Source organism: Chelonia mydas, chromosome 3, assembly GCF_015237465.2.
Source record: "Chelonia mydas isolate rCheMyd1 chromosome 3, rCheMyd1.pri.v2, whole genome shotgun sequence".
Classification (NCBI taxonomy): Eukaryota; Metazoa; Chordata; order Testudines; family Cheloniidae; genus Chelonia; species Chelonia mydas.
The window spans coordinates 29,260,868-29,275,652 of NC_057851.1; the positions used below are offsets into that span (position 1 = coordinate 29,260,868).

A 14,785-nucleotide genomic window follows, 5' to 3' on the forward strand; every position below is an offset into this window, starting at 1 on the left:
TGGGAGAGTGCAACCGCTGTGTGCGGCACCAGGCAGCGTGGCCAGAAGAGGAGGCCAGAAGAGGAGAGGCTCTGGCCCCGCCTCGTCCCTTCTGGCTCTGGCCCTGCCCCTTCATCTCTCCGGCTGCCGGCCTTGCGTGTCCCTTCCGCTCCCCCTCCCCAGGGGGGTTTGGGAGGGTCATGTGACCCTTCAGGGCCCCCCCCCCACAAGTTGCCGTTGGCTGGGCTTAATACCCAAGTGTGTGTAAACCTTTTATTATTTTTACCTTTTGCTGTCCAAAGGACTTGTACCCTTCAGGGATGAATAATGCTTTGTTCTGAAAATACTGTTTCTGTGTCAATACAAATGTATACTGCCACAGGATCCTAAAGGGAATCTCTTACAAATGTCAAAAGCAAGTTGGACTTGTACCATTATCACAGTGAGAAAACACAGAGGCTGCCACCCAGAGATCCAGACAGAGTAGCTGGACCACATGGTTCCACCTAGAGTGAGATGCAGGAAGCCAGGCTGCCACCTGAGGGGTGCACTCAAGAGGGACTTAAGGGATCTAAGGCACCGCTGGCCCTGTAGCCATAACATACAGCTTCCTCTGTGACAATGCAATAGTTAGGGGTCTATCAAATTCACAGCCATGAAAATCGAGTCACGGAGCATGAAATATGGTTTCCCATATGAAAGCTGGTCTCCACCCACCCAGCTCTGAGGGCAGAGCAGCGGCTGCTGGCGGGGTGCCCAGCTCTGAAGGCAGTGCTGCCACCAAGCAGCAGCGGAGAAGTAAGAGTGGCATGGTATTGCCACCCTTACTTCTGTGCTGCTGCTGGAAGCCGTGTTGCCTTCGGAACGGGGCACCTGGCCAGCAGCCGCTGCTTTCAAGCCTCCCAGCTTCAGGCAGTGCTACCGCCACCAGCAGCAGTGCAGAAATAAGGGTGGCAATACCACGACCACCTGACAATAGGCTTGTGATGCCCTTTTGGGTTGGAGTCCCCAGTCTGAGAAACCACACATTTTTCATGGGTTGGTCATGGCATAAACAGCAAATTTCAGGGACATGTTACACATCCATGAAATTTGGTATTTATGCCATGACCAACCCACAAAAAATGTGTGATTTCTCTGCAATTTAAGTAAACGCCTAGTAATAGTTAAGGTAGAGTGGACGTGATGGTGTTACAGCCCTTCTCATGTTACCTGGAGTAGGCTGCAGAATCAAAAAGAAAAAAATATAACATGAAACAATGCACAGTGGTCATGTTCAGTAGGGGCAAATACCACGTCATTGGGGCAGAATTGAACTGGTGACCACCAAAACCACATGAGCCAAAGGAGAATCCACTTAATGGGGAACCAGAATCAAGCTGTTCTAGCTGCTGAGCCAGCCACTAGTATGAGACATTATCAGCTGCACTAAACCAGTGCACTACAAACAACTTAGTTATTTGATGACCTACATACCCCCCAAAAGCCTCATTCAAGTATTTATAAGTTCTGCCTATAGGGGATGGAGATAAGAAAATATTGAGCAAACCGGTGAAGAGTCTGATCTGCACCCTTGCTGGATTTCAAAACAGCATGGCTCCATGCTACAAAATTACTTGGCAGTGATCAAGGAGGGATCGTAGATTTATAGTTTTACTGAATCCAGTCCAGCAAACCCATCTGCAACTGTGTCGATGCTTATGTTTTCCTCTTCCTTTTACAAGAAATTTTCTAATTATGGAACCTGTGTTTTGCACACCAGAGGTTTCAGTTTTGACCTTTAAAACTAAAATCCCCATCTACATTAGAGAAACATGCACTGGTATTAGTACCTGGATGTAAACAAAACTTTACGCTGCTGGGAGTCACCACCACAATTTATGGATTAAATCACACGGCTTTAAACCTCACTTTACATTAGTGCCGCGCATCTACATTAGGGATTTGGAATCAGTGTAACTCTAGCAATGTATCTACACAGTGCTAATTTTCACTATTGTCCCTAATGTCTTAAGGGCATGGGTTCTGAAAACTTCAAGTAAAACATTAACCCAGTGCAGCTAATAAATGCCATGGACCAAACTGCTACACCATTTGGCACACTATCCAAAACCAGATGTAAGGGGACTGTTGCCCCCTTACTAACTTTTAGCGGGGGTGTTTTAGTTGCTAGGTCCCAGTACTAAAAGGGGGGCAAGGGCCGATGGGAAATCAGGACCCTGAGACTGACAGTCCCCAGGAACAATGGGGAGAGGCCAATGCTCCAGGTCAGCCTGAATGACAGGGTGGGCAGGCTAATCAGGGAATCAGGAGGTCAGGGAGGTCCCGTCCTCCATGTGAGCTGGATTTGCCTGGGTCAGACATAGTGGGGCTGAGCTAAGGAGAAAGCAGGGGCCCAAGCTGAGCTGGGGAGCAGAGCTGTGCCAGATCCAGAGGGACCAGAAAAGCAGCCCACAAAGCAGGTCAGTGCTGGGAGCAGAGTCACAGAAGCAGCCTGCAAAGCAGACCTGTCCTGGGAGCAGAGCTGTAGCAACCAGAGCCAGAGGGGTCAGAGAAGCAGCCCAGGCAACTGGAGGCAGAGCAGCAGCTGTGCTGAGGCAGAGTGGAGCTGGAGCTGGAGCTGGGGCTGGAGCAGTCCGGAGCCGGGTGTCGTGAGCAGCTGGGGAGAGCGAGGGGGCACCCTGGGCAGTGGGCCCATCACAGGGAGACGTCTCAGCCAGGAGGCTCTGCAGCCAGACTCGAAGGGGGATTGGCAACCCTGACAGGGCGGGGGCGACACTGGGAAGAAGGCCCCTGCCACCTAGAGCCTGAGAGCGTGTGGCCACCACCAGAGCGAGTGTCCAACCCACAGCATCCCTGCAGCACAGCCAGGGCCTGAGGAGGCGGCCTGGGACTTACAAGGAACAGACTGTGAACTGCCTGGACATTTCAGAGACACTGTTTGTGATGTTCTCTGCCACAGAGCAGGTTGATGTGTTTCCTTTAACCTTTCCCATTTTTCCTTATTCTTTTTAAAATTAATTGTTGATTAAATAACTTGCATTTGCTTTAAATTGTATGTAATGGTCAGTGGGTCAGAGAAGTGCCCAGTGCAGAGAGAGTACCCTAGAGTGGGGACATCCTAGCCCCTGTCCAGCAGGGTTGGGGGTTGAGCCCCCCAGGAATCCTGGACCCAGCCTCGTTGGGGTTACGAGGACTCTGCCAGACAGGAGAGTGGAAGGGGAGTCCTCAAGGGCAGGGAGGTCACTAGGTAAAGGAAGTGGAAGCGAGGACTCGGATCCTTTCGCTAGCCCACTTCACCGGGGTCGTGCAGAAGCCAGGAAAGTTCCCCACAATAGCAGGACTATTCCCCTGCTTACACAGAGAATGCTAAATGCAGCAAATCACAGAGTTGGCTTGTGTGGAGACAGACTGAAGAAAGTTGGACTATTTTTAATAGAAAGAGAGAGGAGGCCAGAGGAAGGTGCTGCAGCAAGTGAAAGCTTTAGGTAACATGGAATGGTTGATTCTAGCTCATCCAGTCTCCCACTATCATTGAAATTGATTGGTAGCAATTCTAGAACTGAGAAAAAGGGGGTGTTTCTTAACACAACCTCTCCTTAATCTGTGGAATCCCAGAAGTAATCTTGGCAATTTGTTTAGTGACATTTAAAAGGCTTCTGGAACACTACATGCGTAACCAACATAGATGGTGATGACACAAGGAAGACAGCAACGCTAAAACAACTGTTTGCACTTCTAAGTATACTCTGAAAACCTGTGGGGATAAGGAGGGCAAATCCACTCGTGTAACTGGTATGGTGCTCACACAGCTTTATACCTTTTCCTGAATTATCAGGGCAGGATACAGAACTAGGTGTGCTTAGATACTCCACTGATGGACCCATATCAAGGACCTAAATAGATGGATGTGTTAGTCATTTATAGGTGTGTTCTCACAATGTGCTGCAGGGCACTGTCCAAACACATACACAGGAACACAGTGCCCCAAAGAGCTTTCAATCTAGAAAGAGCTCTTGGTACCTGGGGACAGAATTGAACCACTGGTCTGGCATATGCTACTCTCCAATCGTGCTAAACCTCTATACTGCACCAACAGCGAGTAAACTAGTTTGGAAGGTTCTGCAAGGAACAGAATCCCTGACCCCTTTCCCTGCTGTGGACACAAAACTGAACAGCTGTTCTAGAGACTTAAACCTGCAGCAGTGTCTGTGTATTGTACCTTTTGACCAGTCAACCTGGCTGCTAAGAGCATTACTCAACATCACAAGACATTAAACAGCCTCTCCTGATTTCCAGTCTCCTGTAGAGTTGCATGGTGTACTACTGACGTAGCCAGCATGTTAGCCTTCATACTGTAATGAACTGGCTAGTAGTATGTATGAGTTCTACTGCCCTCTACTGGATTAAAAAGAACCACTCAATGGTGTGTCATAGGGTCTACACCACTGACAGGTAGTGGAGATTCTCCACCTTCTGAAGCGATAGGAGGACTAAGCTTCTGAAGCAGGCAAATTTGAGTTCTGTCTCTGAAGTTCTGCAAGTCTAACTGAGGCCATAGATTTGTTAAATCATTTTCCCTTGAACCTTGCCACAGCTGTTAGATGTAATACTACTTATATGTGAGCTAGAGCTAGACAGGAGAGAAGAAAGTGCTGAGCACCTGGATAACAAGGATCAAGAAACAGCAAATACTGCATAAGAGACACCTACTGCTGCAGAATCGTAGCATTATTCCCTCTAGTATGTTCCCATCCACAGCAACTAAGCTCAATATAGCTATTCCCAAATAGTTACTCAGCAGCTTTTGTTGGCTGCAATAAAGTATTCACGGTAAGTGCAGCATTTGACTCTAAAAATGTGTCCTAGTCTGTGTTCTTGTAATATAAGCACACATAATTAGTTATTAATGAGTATGTGCTAGCTGGGATGCCTAAATTTTAATACAGTTACATAGCAGCTACTGGAAACACCACGGTGCTTGAAAGAAACAGACCAGGGCTGGATAAAGGGCAGAATGAGGTCCAGCTGAGACTCATGGAGTTCTACAGTACGGCTCACAGGTACAGAATCTTTAATACCAAATTATAGTTTCTTGAGACTCCATCCTGCCTGGCTATATACCAAGATGCAGCAGTCACCCAAGATGGATGCTCTCCAGTCACCCAAGCTTATACCACCTTAATAGCTGGGCACTTTCCACAAGATAAAACAAACACCTCACTGAAATGACTCCTGGTGTAATCAAGGTGTGACACATTTAAGAGGCTGATCTTGGCATTTCCTGACCTCAAGCCAAACGACAGAGTTGCAAGAAATTACACTCCTGTTCCATGGCAGGGGTAAGTATCCAACAATTCCAGTGCCCGTGAGCAAACCCATAGGGACGGTGGAAGGGTGACAGAATGTGGCCCTTGTGTCAAATAATGATAAATACCACTTTTGCTCTTCCGAGTGCTTTACAAATATTAACTAGTCCCCAGCACCTTACTGGGCATGGCATGGCCCTTACATAGGGTCCAAAAGAATTCTCCTTTGTGCAAATGCAGGCTAAATCTGTTAGTGCCATATTGCAAATTTTCACACTGCAGGCAAGCAATTTTTCTTCTTGTTTAATTGTATTTATTGACTGACACGCACAGGCCCTGTGCTGTTCAAAATGTCACATATCTCTTTTTACTCAGCATAGCAGCATCTATAATTTTACAAATTGATACATCCAATCTATTATCATTTTGGAAGCATTAGTATTTGCACAAACATGCCCAAAGCCTCTTATTTTCCTTTTTACATTTCTGCTACATTCAGATTGCAATTTTCCTATACCTTGTCATTGAGATTTCCTCCTCCCTCTTCCTGCCACCTCCGACAGAAATTAGAAGACACGCTGCCAGCTCTAAAAGCTTTATAAATAAAACACAGTGCACACACAAAGGCTACACTTTTAAAGAGTATTTTTGTATCCTGGATGGGTTTATAGAGGTCATTGCAATCACACAGATGTTGCCATTTATGGGACCTGCATCACGCCACCAAATAGCCCATTGCTTGGATAGATGACTATACACATGCTAAATAAAGATGGGACCTTAACAAGCATTGTATGACCAGTTCTACATCCCAAGATCTTAATCTTGTCTAAAGGTCTTAATCCGGCCCTGGCAATGATGCTAGGCAGTAAACAAGTTTAGTTTCAAGCCATAGCAGGGACATCACCCATGTAAAATTTAGGCTGAACCTCCTAAAGAAGCCTATAGACCGACAAAACTCATCAGAATTTTTTAAACACTGTTGGAACTTTCCAAGACTCATTGCAAGAAAACTAATGTGCTTTTGAATCCATATAGAATTCTTCAGTGAAGCACCGTGGAACATAATAATACAGTACAGGGATATTTTAATAAACTATCACAAGCAGTGAAGGCAAAACTGAAAAATATTTGTCTGATGTCTGTGTAGCACCATGCATATGCAGAGGCATATGGGAATTGCCTCACTCAGTCAGACAAGTGGTCCAGTTAGTCCAGTACCTTGTCACCGAGAATGGCCAGAACCAAAATCTTCAGAAAAAAAAAGCTCAAGATGCCCTGTAGAAGACCAGTTTGGAATAGGGAAGACCAGTCCAGAATACTACTGAGGGAAGTTTCTATGTCTCTCCCATTAGTGATCAATTTATGCCATGAAGCATGAGGGGATACGTAGACACATACATATCTACCTTACATAAAGTTTGCTATCCTGTCTAAAGTAACAGTGGATTTTCTCATCCACATAAATGTTTAATTTTTCTAAGCTCCTGGCCTCAGCAGTATTTTGTGGCAATGGGTTCCACGGGCAAATTTGTATATGGTGCTAAAATGTATCTCCCTTTATCATTTTTAAATTTGTTGTCTTCCATTTTCATTAAACACCCCTGTGGTCCAATTTTATGAGAAGGATAAAAAGAAGCACTGAATTTACCTTGTACGTATATTACTCATTCTATAGACCTTTCTCTTGGTCCCTCTTGTTCACCTCCTCTCTGAACTGATTAGTTGGCAAGAGCAAATGGAACAAATCCCCAGTTTTGCCAAAAAAGTTGGGACGTCCATGACAGGACTTAAAAAGAGGGCTGTCCTGGTCAAAATGGGAGGTATGATCACCCTAATCTAGGTACCTAATACAGCAACTATTGCCCTGGGAATTTAAGTTGAATACAAGACAGGATGCAGGGGAGGATAGAATAGGCAAGAGAGGAGTAAGGTAGGAAATAAATCAAACCATTATTCTACACATCATTTCATTGATTACAATTACTTTTTTGAACTAAGTAATTCTAACAGATTAGCTGGAGAGGGTACAAAGACAAACCTCGTATGTATGAGATCTGCAAAATGAGTCTGGTTCTGTTTATTGGGTGAAGAAACACTTGAGACGCAGCATTTAGTAGAGACAGATCAGCTTTCCAGCATTTAACAACAAAAGGACTTGTCAGAAACCTGAGCTTTCTCATTCCCTCATCCTTTCCTTCTGTTACTCCCCCAGCTCCCTACATAGCCACAGCTGACAATCTGTTAGCAATGAGAAGTGTTTCTAATAGGCATAGGAACTCTGTAGGAACATTGGAAAGTAACTTGAGACCAATTAAATATTTTATCTCTAGGCAGCAACAGATTGAAAAGTGGGAAAGGCAGTGATAGCCAATCATAGATAAATGCAATGCACCAACTCTCATTAAAATTGACCTCTGAAAATAAATCCTGCTGAAATACAGTTGGTACCTCATCATACTTATAGGGCTGTCCCTGTGCCCCAGCTGATACAGATAAGGGCAAGAGCAAGTGCATTGCATTAGCGTCTTATTTTGGGCTTGAGAACCTATTAGAGAATGGCCAAAATCCCAGCTCTTAATACCCTCAAATTTTGTGGCTGCAGTCCATCCCTCCCTTTAATCTACTGTGATGGGTGCCCTCCAACACATTTTGGTACAAGCCTAGAATCAGGTGACAAGATTCCTTCCTGTGATCGTCGCACAGTATCCTAAAGAAAGCAGTTGCTACCCTGGAATATCCTTCTGTCCCTCAGTTAGAGAAATAGTTTTTCAGCCATTTGCCTTGTAGCTGGCACGATGTGGCTCACTAGAAGACAGAGTAGAGAATCTGAAATGGATGTGTGTCTGAAAGAGAAGCCCAGGGTCAGCCAAGATGTTATTTACAATTTTGATAATGCCAGGATTTAGGGAAATCTCCAGCTCTGAAATGGAGTAAGCGTCAGGGGAAAAGTAGAAGACTGGTAGCAGCAGCAGTTAAAAAACTTCTCCCTTCTATTCCTTGCCCCCTCATCTGTAAAGATGAAGGTCAAGACAGCTCCCAACCCAAAATATCCTGTGCAACACTGCACATGCCCTCTTGGCTGATTTGTTTTCATCAGAAGTCCTGAATGCACTGCTGAGATCGAGGGCTACTTGGTCATCTTGTGTATTTCATTACCATGGGGGGGGGATGGCTCCGGTGCCCATTCTGGAGGTTTGTGTGATTGGGAGTTGATGCTGAGCGAGGCTTACCAAGTGTCTCTCTTCTAGAGATGGGCTAAGGAGGTTGGATCCAGTGATAAAAACTCTGGCCATGTACATAATGAGCTGAAACATTTGAACCTTTCCTGACCCCTGGGGAAACTCCAGTCTGAGGCTAAGTTTCACAGCTCAAACCCATCTCTGCTTTCAAAAGACAGAATTTTTTCCAGTTCCCAGAGAATTTAGTGACCTTCCAGGCAGCCTTTTCTTCTAATGTTTAGTAGGTAACAGTTCTGAACTACTGGGACACATCATAACAAGAAAATTAAGACTTGTTTCTAACTGATGTTTGTCACAGGTTCTGCTTTATTGTGTTAAACCCAAACTACTGCCCTTCTTAGATCTGTCACATGTGGAAAAAATAATTACATGTGCATTGAGGGAAGCTATTGGTTTAAGGACATGCTTAAGGAAAAGATCCACATGATGTGCTGAATCTTGAATTTGATCTCTGCATTAGCTGAAAGAGGTGTAAAATCAACTGAATGGTGACAGCTCACTCTGCTACATATCTGAGTAGGTTCTTGTGCCATGTATTTCTCATTTCAGATGCTACATGAAATATGTAGTGCTCATGAAATGTGTCTCATATACGCTAAGTGTGTTCCACCTGTACCCACTTGCTGTCTCGTCTCATACGTCACTTGAAGCTTTTTGGGGGTAGGAACCATATTGTTGTTCAGTGTTAGTACAGCGCCTAGCACAATGGGGTCCTGGACCATGACCGGGGCCCCTGGGGCTAACTGCAATGGAAATAATAATTCTAGTTTAAATAATAATAAATAATACTATTTAGCACTTTATATATTTCCAGGTTTGTACTAATACAAACTAATTAATCCTATAACACTCCTGTGAGGAAGGTAAGGAAGTATTAAAATCCTAATTTTATAGACATGAAAACAGAGAGATAGGGGGAGACTTACGCAGGATCTGTAATGATCCAATGGCAGAGTCTGGATTTGGACTCAGGACTTTCTAATTGTCAATCCTCTTGCTCCCTCTTCCAGATCTCACTGCTCCTTTGTGATTCATCCAGGCACACACAAATAGTTGATAAGCGGCACTGAAACCTTGCACATTTTGATCTCTCCTGGGGATGTTCAAACACATGTGCCGTAGACATGCATGGATGTCCTATGGTGCCTGTTGGAGGACTGGAGTGTTATTTAAGCCCAGATGTAACTTTGAGCCAGCGTTCCTGCTAACCACTCAACAGCATGTGGAGTTCCGCTCTTTGCTGCTATGCAAAGCCAAATCTGGAATCAGAACTGAGTTCCAAGCATGTGTAGATTTAGAAGCAAGCATGGTGACATTTGGCTGAGCCACATCCTCTTGGGACCTCCTAATGGATCATAACTCATAATTGTGGACATCTCATGTACAGTACTAACCCTTCACTTGCTATTCCTGGATCCATGGCAATATGGACAGACACGCAGACCAATCCACCTCTTCAAAAGAAGAAAAAGGGCCAGCTGTCATTCATTCCAATTGTGGAACTGAATTCTCTATTTTAACTTGGGCTGGCCAGGAAACAAGAATTTTTTATTGCAACAAATGTTGAGGTTTGGGAATTTGTTTTCATTCTGCAGCAGGATAAAGCTAAGACTCTGTGACATTTTCTGCAAAAAATGGAGAGAGAAACATCCTCCTCCTAGAACGAGCAATAGCTCTGTAGTTAGGGCCCTCAGGTGGGATGTGAGAGACCCACGTTCCACCTCCCGCTCTGGTTCAGACCTGAGGCTCCCATATCCCAGGTGAAGGCCCTAACCACTGAGCTAGAGAGTCCATCTTTCTCGCCCAGACTAAAGAATTTTGGGGCCCTGTGCACTATGGAAATTTCCTCACCACCACCTTCCCCATACATAGACCACTCCACACACAGACCTCCAACTATACCTTCCACACACAGAACTTCCCAAACCCTTCATCAGCCCACACTTAACCTAATGGCCCCCACACATCCTAGCAGCCATGACATACATCCTGCTCACCTCAGCCCCACCAGCTCCAGCCCCCAACATCCCCCACTGGCTCCAGCTCCTCATCCTATAGCCCTCCAACATTCCTCATTCACCCATAGCTCACTCACAACTCATCCCCAGATCCCAGCACCTGACCCACTGCCCCCAGGACCTTCCTGTCCACTCACCAGCACCAGCCTCAACCCCTTCTCAGTATTCTGCCACTGTCCTAGTCTAGGACACCTCCTCCTGATTCCAGCCTTCCAGCTCTGCTTGCTCCCATCACCAATCCCACATTTTGTTCAATATCTTCATTAATAATCTGGAGGATGGCGTGGGTTGCACCTTCAGCAAGTTTGCAGATGACACTAAACTGGGAGGAGTGGTAGATACACTGGAGGGTAGGGATAGGATACAGATGGACTTAGACAAATTAGAGGATTGGGCCAAAAGAAATCTGATGAGGTTCAAGAAGGACAAGTGCAAAGCCCTGCACTTAGGACTGAAGAATCCCATGTACTGCTACAGACTAGGAGCCCAGTGGCTAGGCAGCAGTTCTGCAGAAAAGGACTGAGGGGTTACAGTGGCCGAGTCAACAATGTGCCCTTATTCCCAAGAAGACTAACAGCATTTTGGGCTGTATAAGTAGGGGCATTGCCAGCAGATCGAGGGACGTGATCATTCCCCTCTATTTGGCATTGGTGAGGCCTCATCTGGAGTACTGTGTCCAGTTTTGGGCCCCACACTACAAGAAGGATGTGGAAAAATTGGAAAACGTCCAGCGGAGGGCAACAAAAATGATTAGGGGGCTGGAACACATGATTTAGGAGGAGAGGCTGAGGGAACTGGGATTGTTTAGTCTGCGGAAGAAAAGAATGAGGGGGAATTTGATAGCTGCTTTCAACTACCTGAAAGGGGGTTCAAAAGAGGATGGATCTAGACTGTTCTCAGTGGTAGTAGATGACAGAATGAGGAGTAATGGTCTCAAGTTGCAGTGGGAGAGGTTTAGGTTGGATATTAGGAAAAACTTTTTCACTAGGAGGGTGGTGAAACACTGGAATGGGTTACCTAGGGAGGTGGTGGAATTTCCTTCCTTAGAAGTTTCTAAGGTCAGGCTTGACAAAGCCCTGGCTGGGATGATTTAGTTGGGGATTGGTCCTGCTTTGAGCAGGGGGTTGAACTAGATGACCTCCTGAGGTCCCTTCCAACCCTGATATTCTATGATTCTATTTAGTCTGCGGAAGAGAAGAATGTGGGGGGATTTGATAGCTGCTTTCAACTACCTGAAATAGGGTTCCAAAGAGGATGGATCTAGACTGGTCTCAGTGGTACTGGATGACAGAACAAGGAATAATGGTCTGAAGTTGCAGTGGGGGAGGTTTAAGCTGGATATTAGGAAAACCTTTTTCACTAGGAGGGTGGTGAAGCACTGGAATGGGTTACCTAGGGAGGTGGTGGAATCTCCTTCCTTAGAGGTTTTTAAGGTCAGGTTTGACAAAGTCCTGGCTGCCTCGATTTAGTTGGTGATTGGTCCTACTTTGAGCAGGGGGTTGGACTAGATGACCTCCTGAGGTCCCTTCCAACCCCGATATTCTACGATTCACACAGCCCCGCACTGCTCAGGTTTGATCATGAGGGAGAGGCAGCCAGGCCATATCTGAACGAGTGGTGTTGCAATCTGGCTCACAGGATTGAAGCTCCACTTGGTTTGGTGGTTTTTCTGGTGGTCAAGGGCACCCCTGGGAAGAGGACAGAGCGCAAGTGTACAAAATGCACATTGGTTAATCCATGCCTGCTCTGGCGCAATGAATATTATTTATACAAAGGGAAACAGCTCAAACAGAGGAAATTGAGCGCAAGACTGACTCTATACCAGTGGTGGGCAACCTGCTGCCTGACGGGATCTGCTGGCAGGCCACCACACAGTTTGTTTATGTTTGCAAAGCCGCCCGCAGCTCCCAGTGGCCGCGGTTCACAGTTCCCAGCCAATAGGAGCTGCGGGAAGCGGCGCGGGCCACAGGCATGTTCTGGCCACCGCTTCCCGCAGCGCCCATTGACTGGGAACGGCGAACTGCAGCCACTGGGAGCTGCGGGCGGCTGTGCAAATATAAACAAACTGTCTGGTAGCCTGCCAGCGGATTACCCTGATGAGCTGGAGGTTGCCCACCACTGCTCTATAGCCTGGTAGTTAGGGCATTCACTTGGTAGGTGGGCACCCAGTGCATGCAACTGTTCCCCTTGCCCCCCACAGGCTGTGTTTTTGCCATAGATGAAGTCACATACATTATGTAGTAGGTTCTTCCACAAGCAAGATCCTCCCATGAACCCCTTCCATCCAGCCTCTTATGGCTTAATTTTCAGAAGTACAAGCAACCACAAATCCTACTGAAACTAATGTAGCCTGAACATCCAGTTCACTACTCTTTCCTGTATCTTGCTAGCCACAAGCACTGGTTAGTTATACCAGATTACAGCACCTATCTGAGCTGTGAGAGTTGTATAGTCTGGACAAATAGCAAAAAAGATCTCCAATCCACAGCATACAAAATCCTCCACCATACCCTACTCATACCCCTATGTTTACAGACCACTGCTACATACCTCCCCTTATCCTTCACTGCATCCCAGCTTTCATTAAATATAGATAGCAGAAACAGGCCAAGATGTTTTGAATCATAACTTTCCCAAAATGTGGGTGTTCAGATGCCTGATTCAGCAAAGCATCCCTATCCCCATGTGCTGAAATACTTTGCTAAATCAGAGCCTTAATTAGCATTTATAAAAACATACACCAACATTATGTTGAAGAGTTTTCCCCATGACAGTACTCCTAGCTTTAGGCCAAGTTCATGTCCAGGGTCCATAAATAAAACAAACAAACAAACAGGACTGTTTTTTGCTTCCTCTGTTACTATTACCAAACTCAGAACTCACATTGTTTGAGAATTAATTAAATAAGCTGTCACTTTTTTTTCATGCTGCAGATGGGTACTCAAAACTGTAAAACGTAAAACTTTCTATAGGGCAGACATTGTTTGGGACTGACAGCTGGTACACTGTGTGCATTAATGACAGGAGATATTAATGAGAAGATCTTTTAGGCTACATTTGCAACTTTCTTATTTTAAGTGGAGTCCTTGATTTCTTGGTACAGTCTCCAGCTTTCACTTCATTTCCTCTAATTGTATTATTATTTCCCTTTTATCACTGTGAAGAAGGATTCTTATCTGGTTGGTTTTTTAATTTCTTTCAGTTTATCTGCCTGCATGGCAAAAGTAAATGTTCTGGATTCTGGATCTATCAGAACAGTATTTAAAGAAGTCTGAAAAAAGTGAGTGCTGGTGGTGGGGGTGTCTATCAAAATCTGGGAGCAGCAGCTTTAATAAGACCATGCGTAAAGTGAGCCTGTCAGCTGCCTGGCTTGATTTTTATTTATTTTTTGGCTGGGTCTGTGACCGCTTATGCCCCTCCCCCACAAACACTTCAAACACTTGAGTGAACTTTACCTGGATTACTTTTACTGTTAGGATGGCAAAATTTTCTGACATTGGGGAAAAAAATATTTTCCGACGTTGGGAAAAAAGACACTTTGATATAGATTGTTTTATGTACTCGCATAAGGTCAATGCCATACTTTTTGCTGAAGGATAAAGTAATAAACGACTACAAGGCACCTCCATTCAAGGGCACATGTATATATTTCCAGGCAATCATATCAAAGTCATTGTAAGGGTCCCCCCTATCTGGACAGAAGCACATCCTGGCATCCCACAGATAGAGAAGTTACCAATAGGCAATTCTGCATCACAGCCTTGTAAAGGGGTCTATATTTGTATGTAGATGCACCATGGCTTCCCACTGTGAAACAAAATAGTATACATAGACACTTGTGAGTTATATTTCTCTGCCATTTAAAGGCTGCTTTGGTTGCCTTTTGCTTGTCACAGTCTGTTCAGTTTATCAAAAAGAAGATTGAGAGGTGACTCAATTACAGGGTAGAATTACATTCCTAGGAAGAAAATACAAGGCTTTTTAATCTAGTGGAGAAAGGCATAAGAGAAACCAATGGCTGGAAGCTAAAGCCAGACAAATTCAAAGTAGAAATTAAACACAACATTTTAACAGTGAGGGTGATTAAGCACTAGAACAAATTGCCAAGTGAAGTGGTGGATTCTCCATCTCTTGAGAGCCTCAGCTCAAGACTGGATGCCTTTTGGAAGATGTCTTTAGCCAAACACAAATTATTGGGCTCAGTACAGGGCAACTGGGTGAAAGTTAATGGCCTGTG

General features: G+C 45.2%; 1 long non-coding RNA gene across 1 annotated transcript; it reads left to right on the top strand.

Annotated features, from left to right (window-relative positions):
- Window positions 1-8,891: 8,891 nt before the first annotated feature.
- Window positions 8,892-10,091, top strand: LOC122464872. The gene is made up of 2 exons (XR_006289268.1): window positions 8,892-9,046; window positions 9,541-10,091. It is a non-coding gene; the product is annotated as an uncharacterized LOC122464872 (long non-coding RNA).
- Window positions 10,092-14,785: the final 4,694 nt, after the last annotated feature.